This window comes from Bombina bombina, chromosome 2, assembly GCF_027579735.1.
Source record: "Bombina bombina isolate aBomBom1 chromosome 2, aBomBom1.pri, whole genome shotgun sequence".
Classification (NCBI taxonomy): domain Eukaryota; kingdom Metazoa; phylum Chordata; class Amphibia; order Anura; family Bombinatoridae; genus Bombina; species Bombina bombina.
In genome coordinates this window covers 978355659-978381609 of record NC_069500.1, presented here as the reverse complement: position 1 = coordinate 978381609, position 25951 = coordinate 978355659, and the positions used below count along the sequence as shown (strand labels likewise).

Sequence of the window (25951 nt, the reverse complement as noted above, 5' to 3'; positions counted from 1 at the left end):
AATACAAAGTTGCCTGTAAAATAAAAATAAACCCTAAAATAGCTACAATGCAACTAATAGTTATATTGTAGCTATCTTAGGGTTTATTTTATAGGTAAGTATTTAGTTTTAAATAGGATTAATTTATTTAATTATAGGAATATTTATTTTGATTAATTTAAATAATATTTAAGTTAGGGGGTGTTAGGGTTAGGGTTAGACTTAGGTTAACGGGTTAATTCATTTAATATAGTGGCGGCGGTGTAGGGGAGTAGATTAGGGGTTAATAAATGTACTGTAGGTGGCGGCGGGGTAGGGGGGGCAGGATAGGGGTTAATAAATGTAATGTAGGTGGCGGCGGGCTCCGGGTGCGGTGGTGGTTTAGGGGTTAAACAATTAATTTATTTGCGGTGGGGTCCGGGATCGTCAGGATAGGGGTTAATAACTTTATGTAGGTGGCGGCGGTATAGTGGGCAGCAGATTAGGGGTTAATAGGTATAATGTAGGTGGCGGCGGGGTCCGGGAGTGGCGGTTTAGGGGTTCATATATTTATTATAGTGGCGGCGGGGTCCAGGAGCGGCGGTTTACGGGTTAATAAGTATAATGTAGGTGGCGGCAGTGTAGGGGGCGGCAGATTAGGGGTGTTTTGACTTGGGGTACATGTTAGGGTGTTAGGTGCAGACACTTCCCATAGAAATTAATGGGATATCGGGCAGCAGCGAACATGAGCTCTCGCTGCTGTCAGACTCCCATTGATTCCTATAGGATCCAGGGTGGCGGATTGAACACCAGGTACGCTGGGCCGGAATAGTGGCGAGCGTACCTGGTTGTTCTTTGATAACTTCCAAAAGTAGTCAGATTGTGCCGAACTTGCGTTCGGAACATCTGGAGTGACGTAACCATCGATCTGTGTAAGACTGAATCCGGGGGATCGCAGGTTACGTCCCTAGATTCTACTTTTGCCGGTCTGTAGGGCTTGATATCTATGGCGAATCAGCCTCGCCACAAATAAGCCGCGTATTTGCGGTTGATGGCTTGATAACTAGAGGCCTATGTATTATTCTATATTAAAATAGTGTCTGTTTGTTTTTTAACTTGCTAAAGAGATGTTAAAAAAATTAGCTTCTTTATTTTTTTACTATGAAAGGAACAGTCAACATCAGAATGTTTTATTGTTTTAAAAGATAGATAATCCCTTTATTACCCATTCCCCATTTTGCATAACCTACACAGTTATATTAATACACTTTTTACCTCTGCGATTACCTTGTATCTAAGCATCTTCTGACAGCCCCCGTGATCACATGACATTTTATTTATTATCTATTGACTTTCATTTTAGCCAATTTTCTGCCACAATCCACGGGCGTGACCACAATGTTATCTATATGGTTTACTTGAACTAGCTCTCCCCTGTTGTGAGAAGCAAATATAAAAGCCTTCCTAGGTTTAGCTTTTAACTAAGAATACCAAGAGAACAAAGCAAAATTGGTGATAAAACTAAATTGGAAAGTGGTTTAAAATTGCATTCCCTATTTGAAACATGAAAGGTTTTTTTGGACTTGACTGTGCCTTTAAGCTCCTCTTTTGGAATCAAAATTATACAAACCTGATAAGTCCTGTTTAATACAAATTTATTGACGTTGGTATAAATCTGTAGTGATTCTGAGTGGACACTAATCATGTAGCAATATTCTTCACCCTCATTTTATGTTTTATATTTTTGTAAAATAACTTTGTATGTTTTAATATTCTTTAAACAGGTCTCTTTACTCGAGCTTCCCAAGAAGTTAAATAGAACTGTTCATCAAACCCTCGGGATGGAGGAAGGAGGTAAATTATTTTATTTACCACCTATTTTAGGTTAAAACCTTTTTAAATTTGTGTTTTTTAATAAAAGCATTTAAGAGGGTTGTCTAAACCTCTACAGGACCCAAATAAAAGCCAAGCAGAATGGCACTTCCCTTTATCCTCTAAGAGAAACTGGAATGGTAAAGAGCTTGTGGAGGTGAGAGAGGAAATGGGATTGTCACACTGTTTGGTCTGTCTTTGGGTTCTGTAGAAATCAGTAGGTGATCTTATAAGGGCCAATTTATCATGGCCCAAATGGGGCCAAATACCCCTGTTTCCGCGCGAGCCTTCAGGCTTGCCGGAAACAGGAGTTAAGAAGTAGCAGTCTTAAGACCGCTGCTCCTTAACTCGTCTGCTGCCTCTGAGGCTGCGGACATCAATCCGCCCGATCGAATACGATCGGGTTGATTGACATCCGCTGCTAGAAGAACTGCTTGTGCAATGATAAATGCCAACAGCCTATGCTGTCATTATTTATCGATGTGCGGCGGACATGATACGCTACATCGTATCATGTCCGTCCCCACTTTAATAAATCGGCCCATTGGAATGAAGGAAGAGGTAAGTTATTTTATTTACCATCTCTTTTGGGTTAAACTGTTTTTTGATAAAAGCATCTAGATATGTGTTATATTTAGATAAACTAACTTTGTATGTTTTTTTTTTTAATATTTATAAACAGGTCTCGAGCTTCCCAAGAAGTTTAAGATTGAATTGTTCATCAAACCAGTGGAATGGAGGAAGAGGTAAGTTATTTTATTTACCATCTCTTTTGGGTTAAACCGTCTTTAGATTTGTGTTTTTTGATAAAAGTATATAGATATGTTTTATATTTAGCTAAACTAACTTTGTATGTTTTTTTTTTAATATTTTATAAACAGATCTCTAGCTTCCCAAGAAGTTTAAGATAGAACTGTTCATCAAACCCTTGGAATGGAGGAAGAGGTAAGTCATTTGTTTCACCATCTTTTTTTGGTTAATCCGTTTTAAAAAATTGTGTTTTTTAAAAAAAAGCTTTTAGATATGCTTTATATTTTTGTAAACAAACTGTGTGTTTTTTGTATGCAGGTCTCAAGCTTTCCAAAAAGTTTTAAAACCGTCGGAATGCAAAAAGAGGTAAGCTATTTTATTTACCATCTCTTTTGGGCTAAACTGTTTTATTTGTGTGTTGTTGGTTTTGTTTGTTTTTTAAATAAAAACATTAAGATATGTTTTATATTTTGCTAAACTTGTATGGTATTTCTGTAATATTTTTTAAACAGGTATTGAGCTTCCCAATATGCTTTAAATAGAACTGTCTATCAAACCCTTGGAATGGAGAAAGAGGTAACTCCAGTCTATTTGGAGGAGGCAAAAAATACCCAACATACCAGGAGCCTTTAATCCCTCCCACTTCCCAGTACACCTCATGTCTTATTTGTTTCCATAGGAGAAGGTAAAAACTGAAGTGCTTTTCAGGGGTTCTCAGACCTATGTGAAACACATTATCCCCTTCGGAGTGCTGGGAATAGGAAAATGGGATGTACAGAAGCAAACTGGCAGTTATAGTAATTCTCCCTTGGGAGTTTGTCACTGGCCTGCCTCAGGTGTTGTTGGGAATTATCCTTCAGCATCCTCCTGTTGGCCTCTCTAAGTACTCCTGCTTCAGATCTAACCAGGATGGGCTATTGTGCTGGAGTTGGAAAGAAGCCAAGGGATTAATTCAAATCTGTTCATAGTTCCGAATAAGGAGGGAACTTACAGACCCATTCTAGATCTCAAGTCCTTAAAATTTCTTCGGGTAACCACGTTGAAGATGGAGGTGATTTGGACCATCTTACCCATGGTTCAAGAGGGTCAATTAATTACCACCATAGAATTGAAAAACACCTTCTTGTATTTCTCTATTCACAAAGATGATTTTCATTATCTAAGGTTTGTGGTTCTACCTTTCAAGTTGGATACAGCTCCAAGAACCTTCACAAAGGTTCTGGGAGCTATGCTAGCAGTGCTAGGGTCAATCACCAATGGTGGGATTAGGACACATTACATGATGCTTATGCTAGAGAAAATGCCTAAATATAAAATTAGATTATAATCATTATTTTTGTTAACTACATAGAAAGCTGTTATCTGTAAATCTCAGTACTGCATACAGTTACATTCACTAAGGGCCAGATTACAAGTGGCGCAGTATGTATTTTCCGCACACAATATCGTCTTTTTCACAGGAAATTTTAATTCCGCTGATTAAGTCTTGAAAAAATACCAATACGCGCTCGAAGGGCTGTAGTTAACTGTTTTCCGCAACAAAAAAGTTTCACAAAACACTTCAAAAATACATTACGAAGCACAATTGCATATTAACACTGTCTATAAAAAAAATATTGCAAAAAAACGTTATAAGGGCTCAAAGATATGAGATCTCGGGTGTAAGAAAAAAAAAGGCAGGCAAAAGTCTTTAACATTGAAACACATACATATACATGTTTAAAGATGATTATGTACAGTATGTATATACATATTTTTATATATGTGCACATGTATATTAATGTATTTATATGTGTGTATATGTATTAACAGTTATATCTACACATATAAAAAAATATATCTACACATATAAAAAATATATCTACACATATATAAATATATGTATGTATGTATATATATATATATATATATATATATATATTTATATATAAGTGCATTATATCCCTTTGCCATTAAGCAGATAAAAACATTATAAAACATATTTATGCAATATTCATGTTTAATAAAGATTTTAACTATGTATTTACTGTAAATATTTCACATTGATGTGAATATGCTATATTGTATGCGTGATGGGTGTTTGTTTTTCAACAATTTTTTTTTCTTCATTGACATCTATGGGGAATGCAAAAATGTGATAGAGTTTTCGCGATCTCAGGTGTTTTTTCCCCCACTTTTTTTTCTCTATTGATCTCTATGGGGGAATACATGCACGTGCATGAGAAAACTCAAGTTAGTTTATGCGCAGTATTCGGGTTAACGCAAGCTCAAAATAAGTTATTTTGCAACTTGTCATACCAGCGCAACCCAAAATGCACAAAAAGCTTAACGCGTGCAATATTTTCATGATCGTAAATTGAAACATTTACCACAGCATTTGTAATCCCGCACTAAGGGTGGTACAAATACACAGCTGATTACTTTGATGTCTGTGTGGTCCTCAGCACCACTGAGCAGAAAACAAACATCTGGCAGGTCAGGTATGGTCCCTGGGCATAGTTTTGGTCCAGGGTTCTTCAGTTCCATTTCTTAGCAGCCACAAACTGTCAGAAATGTACCTAATCCCACAATGGGCTCCTGCCTCGACGTAGAGGAACGCCGAGGTTTGTCTTCTGCTGCTGCTCTCCCTAGGCGCACAATGCCCCACGCTGCTCTAATTTAAAGGGGCAACAACTAATTACGAGAACTCCCATCTATGTGGCCACAGGTGTGGGAATTTTTATATAAACCCACTCAGACCATTACTCTGGGCTGAGTTATTGAGGTTCTTACCTTGTGCTTACTTGCCCATCTGTTCCTTTCCTTACTTATCCTAGTATCCCGTGACATCCTGCGTAGTCTCCTGTATCCTGCTGTATCAGTGACAGCTTACCTGTATTCTGCTGTACCTGCTGCAATCACCTAGTAACCCATGACTATCTCACCAATAGTAACCGCTGGGTATACTGCATTACCTTCTGCACTGACCTAGTATCACGTGACAGCCTGCTGAGTCTCCTGTATCCCGCTGTATCTGCTGCACTCACTTGGTATGACATGACAGCCTGCTGAGTCTCCTGTATCCCGCTGTATCTGCTGCACTCACTTGGTATGACATGACAGCCTGCTGAGTCTCCTGTATCTTGCTGTATCTGCTGCACTCACTTGGTATGACATGACAGCCTGCTGAGTCTCCTGTATCCCGCTGTATCTGCTGCACTCACTTGGTATGACATGACAGCCTGCTGAGTCTCCTGTATCCCGCTGTATCTGCTGCACTCACTTGGTATGACATGACAGCCTGCTGAGTCTCCTGTATCCTTCCATACCAGTGGCCTTTCATTTGTATCCTGATGTACCTGCTGCACTCACCTGATATCCTGTGACAGCCTGCTGAGTCTCCTGTATCCTGCTGTACAAGTGGCAGCTTATCTGTATCCCACCGTACCTGCTGCACTCACCTGGTATCCCATGACAGCCTGCTGAGTCTCCTGTATGCTTCCATACCAGTGGCCTTTTATTTGTATCCTGATGTACTTGCTGCACTCAACTGGTATCCTGTGACAGCCTGCTGAGTCTCCTGTACGCTTCTGTACCAGTGGCCTTTTATTTGTATCCTGATGTACTTGCTGCACTCACCTGATATCCTGTGACAGCCTGTTGAGTCTCCTGTATGCTTCTGTACCAGTGGTCGCTTATTTGTATCCTGCTGTATCTGCTGCACTCACCTGGTATACCATGCCTGTCTCACCAACATTACCTACTGGGTATCCTGTGCCTAATGAGTCTCCTGTATTCTGCTGTACCAGTGGTAGCTTACCTGAATCCTGCTGTACACAATGCACCCACCCGATATCCCATGATAGCCTCACCAACAGTACCCGTTGGGTATCCTGTGCCTGCTGAGTCTCCTGTATCCCGCTGCTGAGTCTCCTGTGCTTAAAGTACCAGTGGTAGCTTACCTGAATCCTGTTGTTACTACTGCATCTATCTGGTATCCTGTGCCAGCCTGTCCACCTATACCTGCTGGACATTGCTCCTGCTTTCCCCCTTGGTACCTAGTTGCTGGATGATCTCACGGTTCCTTGACCTTTGGCCTGTTCCTGGACTCTGCTCTTGTTTTACCCTTTGATTTGTTTCTCTTGCTTTATTAAAACTTTTTAAAAGACTTTTGGTTTCATGTACATCTATAGCTGCATATCCAGTTTCATACACCCTTACCTTCACACTAACAGACCAATGCATCAGGAACACCCTGACTGAGAACAAGTTAAAAGGGACATGAAACTCAAAATTTAACTTTCATGTTCAGAATATGCCATTTTAAAAGATTTACGGCTAGATTATAAATTGTGCGTTATGCTGAAAAAGCAGCGTTAACAGGTCCTAACACTTCTTTTTTCCTTACCACTGCTATTACGAGTCTTGCAGGTTTAGGGGCACCGCACACTTCTCTGGCCTTAACGCAAAACGACTTACGTAAACTTTGTAAAGTCTTTTTTCTATGGGACTCCCATAGCGCCGGTATTACGAGTCTGTCCTGGGAGGCTAAAGAGTGAGCGATACACCCTCTACCTCCAAGATCCGTAACGCATTTAAAAGTCAGTAGTTATGAGTTTTATGGTACAACGCCGTAACATAAAACTCATAACTAAAGTGCTAACAAGTACACTAACACCCATAAACTACCTATTAACCCCTAAACCGAGGCCCTCCCGCATCGCAAACACTAAAATAACATTTTTAACCCCTAATCTGCCGCTCCGCACATCGCCGCAACTATAATAAACATATTAACCCCTAAACTGCCGCACTCCCGCCTCGCAAACACTAGTTAAATATTATTAACCCCTAATCTGTCGTCCCTAACATCGCTGCCACCTACCTACATTTATTAACCCCTAATCTGCCGCCCCCAACGTCGCCACCACTATACTAAATGTATTAACCCCTAAACCTAAGTCTAACCCTAACACCCCCTAACTTAAATATAATTACAATAAATCTAAATAAAACCTACAATTAATAACTAAATAATTCCTATTTAAAACTAAATACTTACCTATAAAATAAACCCTAAACTAGCTACAATATAACTAATAGTTACATTGTATCTAGCTTAGGGTTTATTTTTATTTTACAGGCAAGTTTGTATTTATTTTAACTAGGTAGAATAGTTATTAAATAGTTATTAACAATTTAATAACTACCTATCTAAAATAAATACAAAAGTACCTGTAAAATAAAACCTAACCTAAGTTACAATAACACCTAACCTAACCATACAATTAAATAAATTAAAAACAATGAAATAAATTAAATTAAATTAGCTAAAGTACAAAAAAACAAATACTAAGTTACAGAAAATAATAAACAAATTACAAGATATTTAAACTAATTACACCTAATCTAATAGCCCTATCAAAATAAAAAAGCCCCCCCAAAATAAAACAAAACCCTAGCCTAAACTAAACTATCAATAGCCCTTAAAAGGGCCTTTTGCGGGGCATTGCCCCAAAGAAATCAGTTCTATTCCCTGTAAAAAAAAATACAAATAGCTCTTTTGCGGCCCAAACCCTAAAACCCACCCAATACACCCTTAGGTTAGGTTTTATTTTACAGGTAAATTTGTATTTATTTTAGATAGGTAGTTATTAAATAGTTAATAACTATTTAATAACTATTCTACCTAGTTAAAATAAATACAAACTTGCCTGTAAAATAAAAATAAACCCTAAGATAGCTACAATGTAACTATTAGTTATATTGTAGCTACCTTAGGGTTTATTTTATAGGTAAGTATTTAGTTTTAAATAGGAATTATTTAGTTAATGATATTAATTTTTATTTAGATTTATTGTAATTATATTTAAGTTAGTGGGGGTTAGGGTTAGACTTAGATTTAGGGGTTAATAAATTTAATATAGTGGCAACGAAGATGGGGCGGCGGATTAGGGGTTAATAAATGTAGGTAGGTGGCGGCGATGTTAGGGACGGCAGATTAGGGGTTAATAATATTTAACTAATGTTTGCAAGGCGGGAGTGTGGCGGTTTAGAGGTTAATATGTTTATTATAGTGGCAGCGATGTCCAGAGCGGTAGATTAGGGGTTAATAAATTAGGTAGGTTGCGGAGACATTGGGGGCGGGAGATTAGGGGTTAATAAATATAATGTCATGTCGCCGATGTTGGGGGCAGCAGATTAGGGGTTAATACATATAATGTAGGTGGCGGCGGAGTCCGGAGCGGCATATTAGGGGTTAAAAAATATAATGTAGGTGGCGACGATGTCGGGCGGCAGATTAGGGGTTAATGAGTGTAAGATTAGGGGTGTTTAGACTTGGGGTTTATGTTAGGGTGTTTAGTGTAAACATATAATGTGTTTCCCCATAGGAATCAATGGGGCTGCATTAAGGAGTTTTACGCTGCTTGTTAGCACCGCATAGCCTCTAACGCAAAACTCGTAATCTAGCCGTTAATTTTTACTATTAAATTTACCTCCTTTGTTGAAAAGCATACCTAGGTAAGCTCAGGAACAGCAATACACTACTAGGAGCTAGCTGGTGGTCAGTTGTACATATGCCTTTTGTCATTGGCTCACCAGATGTGTCCATGTAGATCTGTGTACATAGCTGCTCTAGATCTAAATGTGTTATCCCCTTTGCAGATATTAAACAGTTATATGTAAAGAACAATACAATATAACTGTGCGTGAACAAGAGTGTGTGTTTGTTCCTGTGTGTCTGTGTTTGAGAAAGAGTGTGTGTTTTTTTATGTGTGTGAGCAAGAATGTGTGTTTGTTCCTGTGTGTGTGAGCAAGAGTGTGTGTTTGTTCCTGTGTGTGTGAACAAGAGTGTGTGCTTACTCCTGTGTGTGTGAGCAAGAGTATGTGTTTGTTCCTGTGTGTGAGCAAGAGTGTGTGTTTGTTCCTGTGTTGGTGTGTGAGCAAGAGTGTGTTTGTTATTATTATCATTTATTTGTATAGCGCCGCCAAATTCCGTAGCGCTGGGTACAATGATAGGGGTATATAATGACAAAGATTTGTGATACAATACAAAACATAACAAGACTAAACAAATCTAGCACAGGAGGAAGAGGGCCCTGCTCCGGAGAGCTCACAGTCTATAGGTTTAGGGTGCAGAGACATAAGGTTGGGGTAGCTTGTTACATCGGTTGTATTTGCAGCAGTGATTCAGGCAGTTCATGTACATGTATTAGCTTGGTTCGGATGCGGGATGGAGGAGAGATGGTAAGCCTCTCTGAATAGGTGGGTTTTCAAGGATCTTCTGAAGCTATACAAGGTTGGAGACAGTCTGATGGAGCGGGGTAGAGATTTCCAGAGGACAGGAGCAGCATGTGCGAAGTCTTGGAGGCGGGATTGGGATGTAGAGATAACAGGAGTGTAGAGACGTAGGTCAGAGGTTGATCGAAGAGGACGGGATGGGGAGTATTTCACGATGAGAGAGGAGATATAGTTGGGAGTTAGACTGTTGAGTGCTTTGTAGGTTAGGGCTAATACTTTAAATTGTATTCTGGAGTGTATGGGGAGCCAGTGTAGAGACTGGCAGAGCGGAGCAGCTGATGTAGATCGTCGGCTTAGGTGGATGAGTCTAGCAGAAGCATTCATAATAGATTGGAGGGAGGAGAGGCGGTGTTTTGGAAGGCCATTTAAGAATAGATTGCAATAATCAATGCGTGACAGGATGAGGGAATGAATAAGTATTTTTGTAGTATTTTGAGTAAGGAAGGGACGAATTCTGGAAATGTTGCGTAGGTGTGACCGGCAGGATTTGGTAAGTGTTTGTATATGTGGGTTGAATGTGAGTTCTGAGTCTAGTGTGACCCCAAGGCAGCGGACCTGGGGTGAGGTGTTGAGAATAGAGTCTCCAACCATCAGAGAAATGTCAGGTGTCGGATGTCTCGAAGAGGGGGGAATAAGAAGCAGCTCAGTTTTGGACAGATTGAGTTGGAGGTAGTGTGAGAGGCAGTCAGAAATCTGGTTGAGTAAAGAGGGAGAGATATCAGGAGAGGAATATAGATTTGGGTATCATCAGCATATAGCAGGGATGTGCACTCATAGGAGGCAGGGGAGGCAGTGCCTACCCTGCCATATGTGGCCAAAGCTTAATTAAATTTTAATTAAAACAAAAAAAAAGTCCAACCTTTTTTTTTTCTCTCTCACCATATTCCCCCTATGTAATGCTATGGAGAGGCAGGTACAGGAACGCTTCTCTCCATTGCAGTACATGGGTCAAAGGAAAAGCTGTGCTGCAGCGCCACCTGTGTTCTGTCAATATATTAGCAGCAAAAATTGGTACCAATAGGAGGCACCCCTCTTGATGCCTCCTAGCAAATGAAGGATATATAGAATAATCAGAAGGAGAATGCAGTGAGCAGGGTCATGTGACACAACTGGAAGCTGAGGTAACATAAGAACAGATGACACCAAGCAGAAGAGTAAAGTAGTATTCTACATCTCTTGTGATTCACACATTGTGTTCAGATACAGCTCATTAACAGGGGGACAGTAAGTGAGCATAACCCAAGCAGAAGAGTAAAGTAGTATTCTACATCTCTTGTGATTCACAAATTGTGTTCATATACAGCTCATTAACAGGGGGGGACAGTAAGTGAGCATAACCCAAGCAGAAGAGTAAAGTAGTATTCTACATCTCTTGTGATTCACAAATTGTGTTCATATACAGCTCATTAACAGGGGGACAGTAAGTGAGCATAACCCAAGCAGAAGAGTAAAGTAGTATTCTACATCTCTTGTGATTCACAAATTGTGTTCAGATACAGCTCATTAACAGGGGGGACAGTAAGTGAGCATAACCCAAGCAGAAGAGTAAAGTAGTATTCTACATCTCTTGTGATTCACAAATTGTGTTCAGATACAGCTCATTAACAGGGGGACAGTAAGTGAGCATAACCCAAGAAGAAGAGTAAAGTAGTATTCTACATCTCTTGTGATTCACAAATTGTGTTCAGATACAGCTCATTAACAGGGGGACAGTAAGTGAGCATAATCCAAGCAGAAGAGTAAAGTAGTATTCTACATCTCTTGTGATTCACAAATTGTGTTCATATACAGCTCATTAACAGGGGGACAATAAGTGAGCATAACCCAATACTGACAGGAAGTCAAAGGGTCAATTCAAATTTAAATCCATAATTTAAAACCCAGAGTTTGAAGTTAAGTGTGCAGTGTCCACATTATTTAAACTAAAGTTTTTGACATTGAATATTGCTAAGCCTCCCTTTTTCATGGTTATTTGATTTAATTAGGTACAAACTCATTATATGTTATGTCTGTTCAGTCAGAGGATGCAGTATCTATTTTTATTTTTCTCTGTGTCTCCATTTATTTAAAGACTGCTGTTAACTTGTAATTCACAAATCAATTGAAAGCTGTTGCATTGTGTTTTTAATATGTGCTGCTTTTATACAAATTTATATTAATAAAAGGAGATAATGAGTGATTTAAAAAATATATGTAATTATTGAAGTTAAATGTTTTTAGAAATAATGCCACTGTAAAGTAACTGGTTAAACACATAGTCAAAGGGAGACATTTAAAATTAAACTTTCATGATTGAGGTAGAGCATGCTATTTTAATAGACTTTTCTAGTTATTTATATTTTGAGAATTAGCATCAACTGTTACTGGCCCCATGTCAGCAAATCAAATTAGTTTTTGAAAGGAACATGAAAGTCATAATTACATTTCATCATTCAGATAGAAATTGCACACAAAAATAAATAAATAAACTTTCTATTTTACTTTTATTATTATGTACTTCATTCTTTTGGTATCCTTTGGTGTCCTTTGTTGAACAGCATACCTAAGTGGGATGTGCCCGTGCGTTTCTTGAGCACCATATTGCAGCAGCTGTGTTGGCAGTATTGATAACTTGTCCTTTGTGTAAAACTTGTATAGTAAATTATTTCTATTTTTACAATACAGTAGTGAGTAGAGAAGAGATTGTGTATCATTCTAATTGCTTAGTAACTGGCACTGTGCCACAGAATTGTGTGAGTGTGTATGTGAGCAGAGTGTGTGTGGGTGTCAGTGAGCAGAGTATGTGTGCTTTATTCTCCAGGCAATGAATACATTTCCGATGAGCTGGTGCATTAGTGCAGTGTTTCTCAACAATGGTCCTCAAGAACCCCCAACAGGCCAGGTTTTTATTATAGTTGAATCAGTGCACAGGTGAAGTAATCAGCTGATCAGTAACTCAGTGGTTACTAACTTGCTCTCACCCATCAGCAGATTATTTCACCTGTGCACTGGTTCAGCTATCATTTAAACCTGCCCTGTTGGGGGTACTTGCGGCCCTCTGTATATGTGTTTCTACCATATCATATCTAGTGCCTCACCAGCCTCTGACCTCACTGCACGTCACTGGCATATAGGTGGTACTGGAATCCAAAGGAGGCTATAAGTTTTCCAAGGCAGGATGTTCCTCTATGTGTAAGCAAAAGTGTGTGTTTGCAAGAGTGTATTTGTGTGTGTGTATGAGCAAGAGTGTGAGTTTGTGTGGCTGTCAGAAAGAGTGTTTGTTCCTGTGTGTGTGTCTGTGTGTGTTTTAGTGATGTTCCTGTTTGTGTGTGTGTGTCAGCAAGTGTTTGTTTGTGTGTGTGAGCCAGAGTGTGAGTTTGTGTGTGTATGTGTGTTTCAGAAAGTGTTAGTTTGTTCCTGTGTGTATATGTGTATGTGTGTGTGAGCAAGAGTGTTAGTTTATTCTTGTGTGTGTGTGTGTATGTGTGATCAAGAGTGTTAGTTTGTTCTTGTGTGTGTGTGTTTGTGAGTCAGATAGTTTGTTCATGTGTGTGTGAGCAAGTGTGTGTGTGTGTGTGTGAGCAAGAGTGTGTGTTTGTTCCTGCGTGTGTGTGAGCAAGAGTGTATATGTTTGTTCCTGTGTATGTGTGTGTGTATAAGCAAGAGTGTGTGTTTGTTCCTGTGTGTGAGCAAGAGTGTGTGTGTAAGCAAGAGTGTGTGGTTGTTCCTGTGTGTGTGAGTAAGAGTGTGTGTTTGTTCCTGTGCGTCTGTGCGTGACCAAGAGAGTGTGTTTGTTTCTGTGTGTGTGAGAAACAATGTGTGTTTGTTCCTGTATGTGAGCAAGGTTGTGTGTTTCTTCGTGTGTGTGTGTGTGTGTGTGTGTGTGTGTGTGTGTGTGTGTGTGTGTGTGTGTGTGTGTGTGAAAGAGTGTGTGTTTGTTCCTGTGTGTGTGTGAGCAAGAGTGTGTTTGTTTCTGTGTATCTGTGTGTGAGCAAGAGTGTGTGTGTTTGTTCCTGTGTGTGTGTGTGAGCAAGAGTGTATGTTTGTTCCTGTGTGTATGAGCAAAAGTGTGTGTTTGTTCCTGTGTGTGAGCAAGAATGTGTGTTTGTTCCTGTGTATGTGTGAGAACGAGTGTGTGTCTGTTCCTGTGTGTGTGTGTGTATAAGCAAGGGTGTGTGTTTGTTCCTGTGTGTGAGCAAGAGTGAGTGTTTGTTCCTGTGTGTGTGAGCAAGATGTTTTTGTTCCTGTGTGTGTGTGTAAGCAAGAGTGTGTGTTTGTTCCTGTGTGTGAGAGTAAGAGTGTGTATTTGTTCCTGTGTGTCTGTGTGTGACCAAGAGAGTGTGTTTGTTTCTGTGTGTGTGTGTGTGTGTGTGTGTGTGTGTGTGTGTGTGTGTGTGTGTGTGTGTGTGTGTGTGTGTGTGAGAGAAACAATGTGTGTTTGTTTCTGTATGTGAGCAAGATTGTGTGTTTCTTCCTGTGTTTGTGTGTGTGTGAGCAAGAGTGTGTTTGTTCCTGTGTGTGTGTGAGCAAGAGTGTGCTAGTTTCTGTGTGTCTGTGTGTGAGCAAGAGAGTGTGTGTTTGTTCCTGTGTGTGTGAGCAAGAGTGTATGTTTGTTCCTGTGTGTGTGCATGTGTGTATGAGCAAGAGTGTGTGTTTGTTCATATGTGTGAGCAAGAATGTGTGTTTGTTCCTGTGTATGTGTGAGCAAGAGTGTGTGTTTGTTCCTGTGTGTGTGTGAGCAAGAGTGTGTGTCTGTTCCTGTGTGTGTGAGTAAGAGTGTGTGTTTGTTCCTGTGTTTCTGTGTGTGAGCAAGATTCTGTTTTTGTTACTGTGTGTGTTTGTGTGTGTGAGCAAGAGTGTGTGTTTGTTCCTGTGTGTGTGTGTGTGTGTGTGTGTAAGCAAGAGTATGTGTTTGTTCCTGTGTGTGTGTGAGCAAGAGTGTGTGTTTGCTCCTGTGTGAGCAATAGTGTGTGTTTGTTCCTGTTTGTAAACAAGAGTGTGTGTTTGTTCCTGTGTGTGAACAGGAATGTGTTTTTGTCCCTGTATGTGTGAGCAAGAGTGTGTGTTTATTCCTGTGTATGATTGAGTGTTAGTTTGTTCCTGTGTTTGTGAGCAAGATTGTGTGTTTGTTTCTCTATGTGTGAGCAAGAGTATGTGTGAGCAAGAGTGTGTTTGTGTGCGTCTATGAGCAAGAGTGTGAGTTTGTGTGTATGTCAGAGAGTGAGTTTGTTCACGCATGTGTGTATCAGTGTGAGTTTGTTTGTGTGCGTGTGTGTGTCAGAAAAAGTGTGTTTGTGTGTATGTGTGAGTAAGCGTGTGCTTTGTGGGTGTAGTAAGAAACATACAGTATATTGCAGAACTGTGTTGCAGGGTTTAACTTAGGATTTTTTTTAAAGGAACTATTATATTTACTTGTGTGCCTAAGACCCCTGGGGCATGAGTAGAGTAAGAGGATAACAAGGGACTACAGGGGCTGTGTACATGATCTAAAATATAATTTGGTTATATATTGGGTATTCAGGGGTTATGCCTCTAATCTAAACTCAAATTTTGGTATATAGGTGGAATGATTGGTTTATAGAGACTATGGGGTAGATTTAACAAGCAGCGGATGCTGCTTTCTATGCCCGTAAATTAAGAAGCAACAAACTTCTCCACCACTTTTTAGGTGGCGGACTGCAATCATCCCAATCCGATCGGGATGACTGACACCCCTGCTAGTGGCCGATTGGTCGCAAATGTGAAGGGGGCGGCATTGCACAAGAATTTCACAAGAAATGCTTGTGCAATGTTAAATGCCGACAGCATGTGCTTTCTGCATTTAGCGATGTCGGGCAGACATGATTCGCTACAGTGAATCATGTCCACCCGGCACTTGGTAAATCTACCCCTAAGCATCTGACCTCAGGTCTCAATGGGCAAAAAACTGGCATAAAGTGGCAGGTTACAAGATTCAAACAATTAATATTAGGTCTTATCTAGGCATATAGCAGCAATAAAGAGGGCTACTGAGGCCATATATCTGTTCAGATATCTCATTTAGGCGGTGGGGCCAAATGTCTGACCTGGTGTCTCATTAGGTCATACAGCTGAGCTAATGGGGCCAATTTACTAAGCAGTCAATCTGCTTATTCCTTCAGGCTCGCCGGAATCAGGAGTTAAGAAGCAGCAGTTGTAAGTCCGCTGCTCCTTAACTCGTCCACCACCTCTGAGGCGGCGGACATCAATCACCCCAATCAGATACGATCGGGATGATTGACACCCCTGCTAGCGGCCGATTGGCCGCAAATATGCAGGGGCGGTATTGCACAAGCATTTCCCTAGAAATGCTTGTGCAATGATAAATGCCGAAAGCGTATGCTGTCAGCATTTAGCGATGTCACGCGGACATGATTCGCTACAGCGGATCATGTTTATCCGACATTTAATAAATCGACCCCATAGTCTCCTTTAAATGTATATTTTGCACAGATGTATGTATGTGATCTAAACTATTACTTTTACATATAGCTGGCAAAACATTGCTACTATTTTGGTAAACAAATATTATTTAATGTATGTATCATAGTGTGTTTGATTAAAAGCATGTATTATGTGGTTGTAGGTTAGGGACTCAGGGAGGAAGATACCTTGATGTGGCCCTGGGACTATCACCATTTAGCTGTAACTTTTCCATATTTCTTTTAGTCTAGCTGTGTGCTTGCAAGAGAGTGCCAGACTTTTTATCTTCTTTCATAAATATACTGTATGTAAATAAAATGTTTTCTCATCATATTGCAGCCCTAGTTTTCATATCATATTTCTCAATACCTGTCTTATATCTAAGCATCAGCACTCACTTGAGTCACTCTTTCAAAAACTAATGCGCTACCATGTTTACAATTATGTGCAGATCATGAGTACAACTAGCAACTCTATCTGCTTCACTTGTTGCCACTATTATTATTACACTCTGGGCAGTTTATTTTTTTTTTTGCCCCCACCCCCTGGAAAAATCTCTGCGGATGCCCTTGCATATGTATTTATGTGTTTATATTCGTATATATGTCTGTAAATGCATATATAAACATATAAATACATATGTACACACATATAAACATATATATATATCAAAGAGAAAGCGTTGTCAGCACTTACCAGTGTTCCCCATTAAGGGCTAGTTCAATGCCCTGTATCCAAAGTACTCACAGGCCATTAGTGCCGGAGGAAAGATATTATAATAAATTTAAGGTCTAAAAAGAAATAAAGGCCTAGCCTATCCAGCACATACTAATCCCAAATAATAATTGGACTATTTCCCCAGGGCTAGGGATACTAAACATAGCAATATATATCAGATGTATCTATCATTAATTCACAGCAAAAAAGGGAGACATTTAAGCATTTATTGAAACAGACAAAAGCAGCTATTCTTATGCATTAAATAACATGCGTATCCCCTCTTACCATAGTGCACTATGGACAAATGAAATAAATTAGAAAATATATATATATGTGTATATATTAAATATATATACATATATACAGTATATGTATGTATATATGGATTCCAATAGATAATGAAAAAATGAGATCTCTCAAAAAAGAAAAAAGACCTCAAATAATAATGTCCCAAAAACCTTTAAGCACAGGAAACAATAATGGCAAATTTCCAGCACTATTGTAGAAGGATAAGTGTCCCGTAATGAAGTTTAGCAATATAAGGTATGAAGATGTAAAATAGATGGTCAGAGGTGTCAGGGTACAGACGAAACAGCAAACACCCTTTACTATGGCAAATACGCTCAACTACAGAGCTTCAGGCAATCAAGGCTGTGTTAAACGTTATCGTAGCAGTCCCACAATTCAATAATTACTCACGGTTACCCTCAAGGATACCATTTCAATACCGCCTCTATGAACATAGCATCCGCAGTAACGGTCAATCTTGCGGTTAAGGGGAGTCCCACAATCGCGGTGCCACACCTCCTAGGTACACCTATCTGTTATGAATAGACTCAGTGTATTCCAACCTAGTGTGTTCATCTCCCCAACGGGTTCCTGTGTTGGCGATAAGGAGTAAAGTTGTGGATGCGCCTCCTGACACCTCCTCCAAGTGCTTCCAATGATATAATGTCTGCTTAAAGGGACACTGAACCCAAATTTTTTTCTTTCATAAATTCAGATAGAGCATGGAATTTTAAGCATCTTTCTAATTTACTCCTATTATCCATTTTTCTTCATTCTCTTGCTATCTTTATTTGAAAAAGACGGAAGCTAAGCTTTTTTTTGGTCCAGAACTGTGAACGGCACTTTTTTATTGGTGGATGAATTTATCCACCAATCAGCAAGAACAACCCAGGTTGTTCACCAAAAATGGGCCGGCATCTAAACTTACATCCTTGCATTTCAAATAAAGATACCAAGAGAATGAAAAAAAAATGATAATAGGAGTAAATTAGAAAGTTGCTTAAAATGGCATGCTCTATCTAAATCACGAATGAAAAGATTTGGGTTCAGTGTCCCTTTAAGCTGCTCCAACAAACACATCAGCCAGCTACGCGCGAGTCTACAACATATAAGATTTAGCACCTTAAAAAACAAGTCAACTCATATGCCTTCACTTTCTACAGTACCTAGTGTACATAACTTTGTAAAATTAGTGGAAAAAGATATCCAGGGAATGGAAGTAAATGTACAACCCAATAAAAATGTAACGGGTAAACAACAGTTAGCCCTTAAAGAACTGCAGACAAATAAGAACAATACTATAAAGCCCTCAGACAGGGGAGGAAATGTCATTTTAAACACTATGGCCTAGATTTAGAGTTCGGCGGTAAAAGGGCTGTTAACGCTCCGCGGGTTTTTTTCTGGCCGCACCATAAATTTAACTCTGGTATCGAGAGTTCAAACAAATGCTGCGTTAGGCTCCAAAAAAGGAGCGTAGAGCATTTTTACCGCAAATGCAACTCTCGATACCAGAGTTGCTTACGGACGCGGCCGGCATCAAAAACGTGCTCGTGCACGATTCTCCCATAGGAAACAATGGGGCTGTTTGAGCTGAAAAAAAACCTAACACCTGCAAAAAAGCAGCGTTCAGCTCCTAACGCAGCCCCATTGTTTCCTATGGGGAAACACTTCCTACGTCTGCACCTAACACTCTAACATGTACCCCGAGTCTAAACACCCCTAACCTTACACTTATTAACCCCTAATCTGCCGCCCCCGCTATCGCTGACCCCTGCATTACACTTTTAACCCCTAATCTGCCGCTCCGTAAACCGCCGCCACCTACGTTATCCCTATGTACCCCTAATCTGCTGCCCTAACATCGCCGACCCCTATGTTATATTTATTAACCCCTAATCTGCCCCCCACAACGTCGCCGACACCTACCTACACTTATTAACCCCTAATCTGCCGAGCGGACCTGAGCGCTACTATAATAAAGTTATTAACCCCTAATCCGCCTCACTAACCCTATCATAAATAGTATTAACCCCTAATCTGCCCTCCCTAACATCGCCGACACCTACCTTCAATTATTAACCCCTAATCTGCCGACCGGAGCTCACCGCTATTCTAATAAATGTATTAACCCCTAAAGCTAAGTCTAACCCTAACACTAACACCCCCCTAAGTTAAATATAATTTTTATCTAACGAAATAAATTAACTCTTATTAAATAAATAATTCCTATTTAAAGCTAAATACTTACCTGTAAAATACATCCTAATATAGCTACAATATAAATTATAATTATATTATAGCTATTTTAGGATTAATATTTATTTTACAGGCAACTTTGTAATTATTTTAACCAGGTACAATAGCTATTAAATAGTTAAGAACTATTTAATAGTTACCTAGTTAAAATAATTACAAATTTACCTGTAAAATAAATCCTAACCTAAGATATAATTAAACCTAACACTACCCTATCAATAAAATAATTAAATAAACTACCTACAATTACCTACAATTAACCTAACACTACACTATCAATAAATTAATTAAACACAATTGCTACAAATAAATAAAATTAAATAAACTATCTAAAGTACAAAAAATAAAAAAGAACTAAGTTACAGAAAATAATAAAATATTTACAAACATAAGAAAAATATTACAACAATTTTAAACTAATTACACCTACTCTAAGCCCCCTAATAAAATAACAAAGCCCCCCAAAATAAAAAATTCCCTACCCTATTCTAAAATACAAATATTACAAGCTCTTTTACCTTACCAGCCCTGAACAGGGCCCTTTGCGGGGCATGCCCCAAGAATTTCAGCTCTTTTGCCTGTAAAAAAAAACATACTATACCCCCCCCCCAACATTACAACCCACCACCCACATACCCCTAATCTAACCCAAACCCCCCTTAAATAAACCTAACACTACCCCCCTGATGATCTTCCTACCTTGTCTTCACCATGCCAGGTTCACCGATCCGTCCTGGCTCCAAGATCTTCATCCAACCCAAGCGGGGGCTAGACATCCACTGAAGAAGTCCAGAAGAGGGTCCAAAGTCTTCCTCCTATCCGGCAAGAAGAGGACATCCGGACCGGCAAACATCTTCTCCAAGCGGCATCTTCTATCTTCTTCCATCCGATGACGACCGGCTCCATCTTGAAGACCTCCAGCGCGGATCCATCCTCTTCTTCCGACGACTAGACGACGAATGACGGTTCCTTTAAGGGACGTCATCCAAGATGGCGTCCCTCGAATTCCAATTGGCTGATAGGATTCTATCAGCCAATCGGAATTAAGGTAGGAATTTTCTGATTGGCTGATGGAATCAGCCAATCAGAATATAGTTCAATCCGATTGGCTGATCCAATCAGCCAATCAGATTGAGCTCGCATTCTATTGGCTGATCGGAACAGCCAATAGAATGCGAGCTCAATCTGATTGGCTGATTGGATCAGCCAATCGGATTGAACTATATTCTGATTGGCTGATTCCATCAGCCAATCAGAAAATTCCTACCTTAATTCCGATTGGCTGATAGAATCCTATCAGCCAATCGGAATTCGAGGGACGCCATCTTGGATGACGTCCCTTAAAGGAACCGTCATTCGTCGTCTAGTCGTCGGAAGAAGAGGATGGATCCGCGCTGGAGGTCTTCAAGATGGAGCCGGTCGTCATCGGATGGAAGAAGATAGAAGATGCCGCTTGGAGAAGATGTTTGCCGGTCCGGATGTCCTCTTCTTGCCGGATAGGAGGAAGACTTTGGACCCTCTTCTGGACTTCTTCAGTGGATGTCTAGCCCCCGCTTGGGTTGGATGAAGATCTTGGAGCCAGGACGGATCGGTGAACCTGGCATGGTGAAGACAAGGTAGGAAGATCATCAGGGGGGTAGTGTTAGGTTTATTTAAGGGGGGTTTGGGTTAGATTAGGGGTATGTGGGTGGTGGGTTGTAATGTTGGGGGGGGGGTATAGTATGTTTTTTTTTACAGGCAAAAGAGCTGAAATTCTTGGGGCATGCCCCGCAAAGGGCCCTGTTCAGGGCTGGTAAGGTAAAAGAGCTTGTAATATTTGTATTTTAGAATAGGGTAGGGAATTTTTTATTTTGGGGGGCTTTGTTATTTTATTAGGGGGCTTAGAGTAGGTGTAATTAGTTTAAAATTGTTGTAATATTTTTCTTATGTTTGTAAATATTTTATTATTTTCTGTAACTTAGTTCTTTTTTATTTTTTGTACTTTAGATAGTTTATTTAATTTTATTTATTTGTAGCAATTGTGTTTAATTAATTTATTGATAGTGTAGTGTTAGGTTAATTGTAGGTAATTGTAGGTAGTTTATTTAATTATTTTATTGATAGGGTAGTGTTAGGTTTAATTATATCTTAGGTTAGGATTTATTTTACAGGTAAATTTGTAATTATTTTAACTAGGTAACTATTAAATAGTTCTTAACTATTTAATAGCTATTGTACCTGGTTAAAATAATTACAAAGTTGCCTGTAAAATAAATATTAATCCTAAAATAGCTATAATATAAATGTAATTTATATTGTAGCTATATTAGGATTTATTTTACAGGTAAGTATTTAGCTTTAAATAGGAATTATTTATTTAATAAGAGTTAATTTATTTCGTTAGATAAAAATTATATTTAACTTAGGGGGGTGTTAGTGTTAGGGTTAGACTTAGCTTTAGGGGTTAATACATTTATTAGAATAGCGGTGAGCTCCGGTCGGCAGATTAGGGGTTAATAATTGAAGGTAGGTGTCGGCGATGTTAGGGAGGGCAGATTAGGGGTTAATACTATTTATGATAGGGTTAGTGAGGCGGATTAGGGGTTAATAACTTTATTATAGTAGCGCTCAGGTCCGCTCGGCAGATTAGGGGTTAATAAGTGTAGGTAGGTGTCGGCGACGTTGTGGGGGGCAGATTAGGGGTTAATAAATATAACATAGGGGTCGGCGATGTTAGGGGTAGCAGATTAGGGGTACATAGGGATAACGTAGGTGGCGGCGATTTGCGGTCGGAAGATTAGGGGTTAATTATTTTAAGTAGCTTGCGGCGACGTTGTGGGGGGCAAGTTAGGGGTTAATAGATATAATACAGGGGTCGGCGGTGTTAGGGGCAGCAGATTAGGGGTACATAAGTATAACGTAGGTGGCGGTCGGCAGATTAGGGGTTAAAAATTTTAATCGAGTGGCGGCGATGTGGGGGGACCTCGGTTTAGGGGTACATAGGTAGTTTATGGGTGTTAGTGTACTTTAGGGTACAGTAGTTAAGAGCTTTATAAACCGGCGTTAGCCAGAAAGCTCTTAACTCCTGCTATTTTCAGGCGGCTGGAATCTTGTCGTTAGAGCTCTAACGCTCACTGCAGAAACGACTCTAAATACCAGCGTTAGAAAGATCCCATTGAAAAGATAGGCTACGCAAATGGCGTAGGGGGATCTGCGGTATGGAAAAGTCGCGGCTGAAAAGTGAGCGTTAGACCCTTTAATCACTGACTCCAAATACCAGCGGGCGCCCAAAACCAGCGTTAGGAGCCTCTAACGCTGGTTTTGACGGCTACCGCCGAACTCTAAATCTAGGCCTATAGATTATTTACAAGAATGTATGAAACAAGTCCTGGATAAAATACACTACAAATGTTTAAAAGGTGATTCCCACTGAATTATATTCTGAACAGTTAAATATAATTTTGGGAGAAGCACTGAAATGTTTTTTCATTATCTATTGGAATCTATATATATATATTCTAATTTATTTCATTTGTCCATAGTGCACTATGGTAAGAGGGGATGCGTATGTTATTTAATTCTTAAGAATTTCTCCCTTTTTGCTGTGAATTAATGATATATACATCTGATATATATTGCTATGTTTAGTATCCCTAGCCCTGGGGAAATTATCCAATTATTATTTGGGATTAGTATTTGCTGGATAGGATAGGCCTTTATTTCTTTTTAGACCTTAAATATATATTGTGTGCCAGTGCACGCACTCACCAATCCAAAGTACGAGTACCGGGGTGCTGAGTAAAGTATTATATTAATTCCACTCCATTCAATCTAGAACAGACACTGCCGTCACCGGATTTTTTAGTATAATAATTAAAAAGAGTAATAGTTAGGATGGTGTACAGTATTCTAATAATAACCCCTTAGATATAGTCTATCTGTGTATTTCAATAAGTGCAAGTGCACAAATTTATATTTGTAAATGCATACAGCCGAGAAGGGGGGTGCTGACTGTCAGGATAAATATGTAGAAAAACAGAAAAGAAAGTTGACAGTAACTCTGCACTCAAAAGCTGTTCAAAATCCGTAACAATATATATACCTACAAGCAGACTAGGGGAATGCCAGAGTTAGGAACATGTTAAAACTTAACTTTTACTAATTATACTTATAAAAGGTGTATACCACTGTGAGTGTACAAAGACAATATCGCCTAGATTTAGAGTTTTGCGGCCAAAGGGGTGCGTTAGCTACGCGTGGTTTTTTTCCCCTGCACCTTTTAAACAACGCTGGTATTTAGAGTTCTCAGAAGGGCTGCGTTAGGCTCCAAAAAGGGAGCGTACAGGCATATTTACCGCCACTGCAACTCTAAATACCAGCGTTGCTTACGGACGCGGCCAGCTTCAAAAACGTGCTCATGCACGATTCCCCCATAGGAAACAATGGGGCAGTTTGAGCTGAAAAAAAACCTAACACCTGCAAAAAAGCAGCGTTCAGCTCCTAACGCAGCCCCATTGTTTCCTATGGGGAAACACTTCCTAAGTCTGCACCTAACACCCTAACATGTACCCCGAGTCTAAACACCCCTAACCTTACACTTATTAACCCCTAATCTGCCGCCCACGCTATCGCTGACCCCTGCATATTATTTTTAACCCCTAATCTGCCGCTCCGTACACCGCCGCAACCTACGTTATCCCTATGTACCCCTAATCTGCTGCCCCTAACGCCACCGACCCCTATATTACATTTATTAACCCCTAATCTGCCGACCGGACCTCACCGCTACTCTAATAAATGTATTAACCCCTAAAGCTAAGTCTAACCCTAACACTAACACCCCCCTAAGTTAAATATAATTTTATTCTAACTAAATAAAATAATTCTTATTAAATAAATTAATCCTATTTAAAGCTAAATACTTACCTGTAAAATAAACCCTAATATAGCTACAATATAAATAATAATTATATTGTAGCTATTTTAGGATTAATATTTATTTTACAGGCAACTTTGTATTTATTTTAACCAGGTACAATAGCTATTAAATAGTTAATAACTATTTAATAGTTACCTAGTTAAAATAATTACAAAATTACCTGTAAAATAAATCCTAACCTAAGTTACAATTAAACCTAACACTACACTATCAATAAATTAATTAAATAAACTATCTACAATTATCTACAATTAAATAAACTAAACTAAATTACAAAAAAAAAAACCACTAAATTACAAAAAATAAAAAAAGATTACAAGAATTTTAAACTAATTACACCTACTCTAAGCCCCCTAAAAAAATAACAAAGCCCCCCAAAATAAAAAAAATGCCCTACACTATTCTAAAATAAATATTTTACAGCTCTTTTACCTTACCAGCCCTTAAAAGGGCCTTTTGCGGGGCATGCCCCAAAGAATTCTGCTCTTTTGCCTGTAAAAAAACATACAATACCCCCCCAACATTACAACCCACCACCCACATACCCCTAATCTAACCCAAACCCCCCTTAAAAAACACTAAGCCCCTGAAGATCTTCCTACCTTATCTTCACCACGCCGGGTATCACCGATCCGTCCAGAAGAGGGTCCGAAGTCTTCATCCTATCCGGCAAGAAGAGGGCATCTGGACCAGTAGACATCTTCATCCAGGTGGCATCTTCTATCTTCTTCCATCCGGCGCGGAGCGGGACCATCTAGAAGCAGCCGACGCGGACCCATCCTGATTGGAACAGCCAATAGAATGCGAGCTCAATCTGATTGGCTGATTGGATCAGCCAATCGGATTGAACTTGAATCTGATTGGCTGATTCAATCAGCCAATCAGATTTTTCCTACCTTAATTCCGATTGGCTGATAGAATCCTATCAGCCAATCGGAATTCGAGGGACGCCATCTTGGATGAAGTCATTTAAAGGAACCTTCATTTGGACTTAGGACGTTGTTAGAAGAGGATGGATCCGCGTCGGCTGCTTCAAGATGGTCCCGTTCCGCGCCGGATGGAAGAAGATAGAAGATGCCGCCTGGATGAAGATGTCTACCAGTCCGGATGCCCTCTTCTTGCCGGATAGGATGAAGACTTCGGACCCTCTTCTGGACCTCTTCTTGCCGGATAGGATGAAGACTTCGGACCCTCTTCTGGACGGATCGGTGATACCCGGCATGGTGAAGATAAGGTAGGAAGATCTTCAGGGGCTTAGTGTTAGGTTTTTTAAGGGGGGTTTGGGTTAGATTAGGGGTATGTGGGTGGTGGGTTGTAATGTTGGGGGGGTATTGTATGTTTTTTTACAGGCAAAAGAGCAGAATTCTTTGGGGCATGCCCCGCAAAAGGCCCTTTTAAGGGCTGGTAAGGTAAAAGAGCTGTAAAAACATAATTTATGTAAGAACTTACCTGATAAATTCATTTCTTTCATATTAGCAAGAGTCCATG

The 25951-nt window shown here is 39.7% G+C and overlaps 1 long non-coding RNA gene across 1 annotated transcript in view; it reads left to right on the top strand.

Moving 5' to 3' along the window:
- The first annotated feature begins 1742 nt into the window (after nt 1-1742).
- Nucleotides 1743-25951, top strand: part of LOC128648133 (uncharacterized) — a 50902-nt gene continuing 26693 nt past the window's right edge. Inside the window, exons 1-4 of the long non-coding RNA XR_008400517.1 lie at nt 1743-1812; nt 2513-2576; nt 2712-2775; nt 2899-2946. This is a non-coding gene — a long non-coding RNA (uncharacterized LOC128648133). The remainder of the gene's footprint in view (nt 1813-2512; nt 2577-2711; nt 2776-2898; nt 2947-25951) is intronic.